Here is a 4484-nt window from a genome sequence, read left to right on the forward strand (position 1 = left end):
ATTAAGGAATAATTTACTTAAACCAAGCTCTTGTATATTGCTGAAAAGTTCCTTGTAAGCTATTTTTATCTTATGTTAACTGTACAAAGATACTTGCAGTAGAAACTAGACAAAAATACTCAGTATTTGATGTTTTTGCAGTGTAGATGCTGGAATAAATTCAGATTGACCTCTGACCTGGACCTCTCCAGTTAAAAGTCATGACATCTTTTTTTAAGGGTCGGTAGTTTTTTTTTTTTAATCTTTTTACTTTATTCTACTATCTGATGTGTTTTATTGCTTGTTTAATCTTATTTCACCCACAGTTGTAAAAAATTTATATTGCAAAGGGATAGCTGCTGCTGGAGGCTACTTGCTGCTACAGCCCTTCAATATTTTTCAGGAGTTACACAAAATATTTAGAAAGTAAAAAAAAAAAGAACAGAGGTAAAACTCTGCAGTAAATATGATTTACTTTTGCATACAGGAAGGTTTCTAGAGATAAACCTGTAAAAGAACATTTCTGTTGAAAACAGTTTTGTCCTTTATAAATATATTTGCATATTGGTGTGTCTTCAGTGTATTACGGTACTAGTTCTTGTTAGTGTTTATGAGCCAGAACAACTGCATTTTTCACCCATAGTTTCACTCAGGCATCTAGATTAGCAATTTCTGTTTACAACGAGTTAAAATGTCATGAAGTTCATCCTCTTAGGCAATAATTACCTGCCTGCCTTGCTAACATGCTTAAATTGTGTGTTGTTGCGTTGCTTGATAGCTCAAAGAAGTCCGCAGGGAAGTGGAGCTGTCCCGCAGGAGGAGCATCAAGCTGAAGGCTCAGGTGGACAAACTGCAGGGAAGCACCGACGGACCCGGCTGGAGTCAGCACCGAGAGAGGGTGAGGCTCGTAGGCAAAGCCGGGACACGGCATACCTCTGCAAAGCTCTTTATAACGTCGGTTTGATCTTTATTGCAGGTCACAGACGAGGTTCTGTCGGTTCTAAGGCTGCTGCAGCCGCTGATCGCGTCAGAATCCGGCCGACCCGAGCCACGAGGCGGGGAGAACCGCCTGGACTCTGCCCTGTCGGAGCTGAAGAATGTGGCTCGACAGCTGGCAATCAGCCATACCAAGCATGTAAGAGCCACACCCTGCCTTGAAGTTGTTCACTCTCGATGTATTTATTCATTCTTAAAGTTTTCCATCATTACAATCAGTTTTTTAATCAATGTATAAATATACCAACAATTATTGTCTTTTTGAAAGGGAAACTTCTAAGGACAATTTCACACAATTCCGATTTTTTTGTGAAATCGGACCTTTTTTTTTTTGGCGTGGTAGATCCCACTTCCAAATATATGCGACGTGTATGTGCTCTCCCCAGCGAACATGCGCAGTAGAGAGCGCGATAACGTCACACGTAGCGAGCGTGTGACGTTTTCGCGCTTGTTTTCACCTACCGCCATTAAAAAAAAGTGCTCGGTGTTTGCGAAAGTAAACGTGTTTGTTAATGGTGTAGCATATCTTACGAGTTTGAAGTTGATGTCCGTCCCGAGCCAGCATATTAACAACTTATTCCTCATTATTGTCCGCCATGGTTGTTGTTTTTCTTGCGCGAAGCAGGCGGGATAGTGACGTTTTGTTGAGTATCAATGATGTTCAGATTCAGATCTCATTAAGGAAAAAACAAACGTCGGATTGGGTCACTTCAGGCTGCAGTGTGAATGTAACCTTTATAATCTGAAATGGTTTGCAGCCTGTAACAGATTGTCATCATTCAGCTCTATCCTTTTTTCTGTTAACTCACTTCCCCTGTATCTGCTAGGGAAAAGCTTCGCTATGGGATACTGCTGCTGCTATCATGTTTCACATTTGGGGTTGGTCTGTTTAGGTTACAAAATACTACTAATATTTTCCAATAAATTATTTTGTAGTGTATCTCTCCCCCTGTGCTATTGTGGGCTTGGTGCTCAGGATTAAGTTCACTGTTTATTTTTTGCCACACAAAGGGTTTTACATCAAGGTGAAAATGTTTATTTTTTTTTCTAACCTGACAGAAGTTTGTGTTTCCAATTTGACGAAATGTGAAAAGGATGAATACTTTTGGTAGTTTCACCTGCATTCCTTTAGTTTCGGTTGATTTCAGTCGGCATGTCGCTCACAAGAGTGTTTTCTCAGCTCATTCCTGAGAAATGAATGAGCTGAGACAAAAGTGGAGACTAGTTTACACAGAAAACTGCTTTTTTGTATACTTTTTAAAACATCAGTGGTTGAAACAAACAGAATAAAAAAGTAGGAGCTTAGAAAGAGATTTCGTGTATAAAAACAAAACAACCATAAGACATCCCTGGCTCTTATTCCTTTAAACAAGTGATTAAGATCCAAGTTATTTAAAGATGGTTTCACTTTTGTAAAGATAAAGGATAACTGATCCGTTTTGGCAGGGCACCAAAATCATCATATCCTCAAAATTTCCCCTGAAGCAGCTTTTGAAAGGCCTGCGTGATCTGGTGAAGCATTATTCACTGAAAAATGGATCGCTGAGATGGGGACTCCACCCAGGGGGTTAAGCTCAGCTATGTGGTCTGACAAGTTTATGCCTGAAAGCATCTGAGATTCTTGTTGCTCTGCGTCAATTATTAAAGAGGAAGTCATAAACTGGGTTATGATTTACTAGTGATGCAAGGTGTTGACAATCTAAAGTTAATTGCTGTTATCAATCAACTAACAAATAACTGATAAGCAGCCATTTTCTTAAAAACCAGAGTATTCTCTTTTATGGCAAGATTTGATTGTGTATGACTTATTATTTAGGGGCGTTGTACACAAAAACAAGGAAGAGTACATTTATGTCAAAAATTTCAGAAATGTTTTAGAAAAAACAAGGACATGTCTGAGCTTCAGAAGTCAAACATTGGTGAAATAAAACAGAAATTCTGAGATTAGCTTTTGGAGCTCAGAAATTTCCTTTTGTTTTGAAACATTTTGGATTTTTTTGGTGGAAATTTTCTTTTTTTTTTTTTTTTTGTAGTTACAACGATCCTTATACGTTGTCATATCTTTCCATAACATAAAGGCTATTTGATTCAAATAAAATGTGATCCATGCTTGTTATGTGTTTTTTGTTGTTGATGTTGAATGTGTGAACCGCAGGAGGAGTAGATGCAGGGAACTGCAACTAATCCAAATAAGATTTTGTAACTAATCCAAATAAGAAACAACTAATTTAAACTGAACTGTGTTTTTATAATGCCTCTTATGGTTGATTCTCCGTTCAGGATTCAAAATCTGGAGTAAGTGGAGCAGAGGAGAGTGCTGTCCTGCAGCAGGCTCTGAGGGACAGAGACGAGGCCATAGAGAAGTGAGTTCCCACACAAACTGTCACACTGCTTTTTGTCGTTTTTCCCCAAATCAAGACTTCAGGCAGAAAACGGAAGCTGAAAGCCGTAAATCTATTCTAAGGAGTGATTCATTTCTTCTGTTTTTGCTGCACAGGAAGAAGGCGATGGAGGGCGAGGTGCTACGGAGTAAGACGGAGATGATGGCGCTGAACAACCAGCTGCTGGAGGCGGCACAGAAACGTCTGGAGCTGTCGCTGGAGCTGGAGGCCTGGAAGGTAAACCAGAGACGGGTTCAATGTTCGGCAGAAGCAGAGGAAGGGTGTGTTCTTTTGGTAAACACAGAACTAAAGTCAACAGAGAGTAAAACGTGAAACTCACCAAGAAAAGCTTGGAAATGTTGAGCAGAAACAAAAAGTGACTTCGAAGATTTTAATAAAGGCCAGGTTAGGAGATAAATGACGCAGGCAGAAACTCCAATTAAAACTAATTTACATTGCAATGAGCATCTGACGCTCGTTAGCAGCAGCTGGTATTTGGCCTCAGGGTTTTGTTCACCCTGTTTGCACTGAGCTTCCTGCACCATGTAGTAAAAACACACAACACAGAGCTGGGTCCACAGCTTTAGCAAATTTACACCAAGAGATATTTTATGGACAGCTATTATATGAAATTAATTATGGATTAAGTTTTAATTTCAAATAATGGTATAAAATAATTAGAATAGGACATTTTAACAAGACACTGAAATGCATTTCCAACTGATGGGATAGTATGGAGCTAAATTGGGGCCATAAAGTTTGTTCAAATAAAAAAAATCTGAAACTGATAAAAACGTTCTCACTCTGTAAAGTAGCTTTACATTTTTTCAGTTAAATTTTTTTTTTCATACTTTGAATTTCAAAACTTTTTTCAGTTTATTTTTTTTTTTAATTTAGCTTAATTTTATTTTATTTTTTTTGAACAAACTTTATGGTCCCGATTTAGCTCCATAAGTAGCTGTTAAACCCTTTTAGATTTTGTCATGTTATAGCTCAAAACTTCTGTGTTTTTGTGGGATAGATCAGCAGAGTAAATAGGACAACAAATCATGTCTTTATGGGAGACAACTATTTAAAAAAGGCAAGGACTAGATAGATTTGCTATATCTACTTTCTGTAAATTCTCAC

The 4484-nt window shown here is 38.2% G+C and overlaps 2 long non-coding RNA genes across 2 annotated transcripts; one reads left to right on the forward strand and one right to left on the reverse strand.

The window, feature by feature from the left end:
- The first annotated feature begins 583 nt into the window (after positions 1 to 583).
- Positions 584 to 3525, forward strand: LOC106943932 (uncharacterized). The gene is made up of 4 exons (XR_001424051.1): positions 584 to 877; positions 956 to 1114; positions 3256 to 3338; positions 3473 to 3525. It is a non-coding gene; the product is annotated as an uncharacterized LOC106943932 (long non-coding RNA).
- LOC106943933 (uncharacterized) lies at positions 3416 to 4135 on the reverse strand. The gene is made up of 2 exons (XR_001424052.1): positions 3697 to 4135; positions 3416 to 3586 (listed from the first exon to the last, which is right to left on the reverse strand). It is a non-coding gene; the product is annotated as an uncharacterized LOC106943933 (long non-coding RNA).
- Between the last annotated feature and the right edge of the window lie 349 nt (positions 4136 to 4484).

This window comes from Poecilia latipinna, unplaced genomic scaffold (assembly GCF_001443285.1).
Source record: "Poecilia latipinna isolate Pla-1442-1.1 unplaced genomic scaffold, P_latipinna-1.0 Scaffold6420, whole genome shotgun sequence".
Taxonomy (NCBI): Eukaryota; Metazoa; Chordata; class Actinopteri; order Cyprinodontiformes; family Poeciliidae; genus Poecilia; species Poecilia latipinna.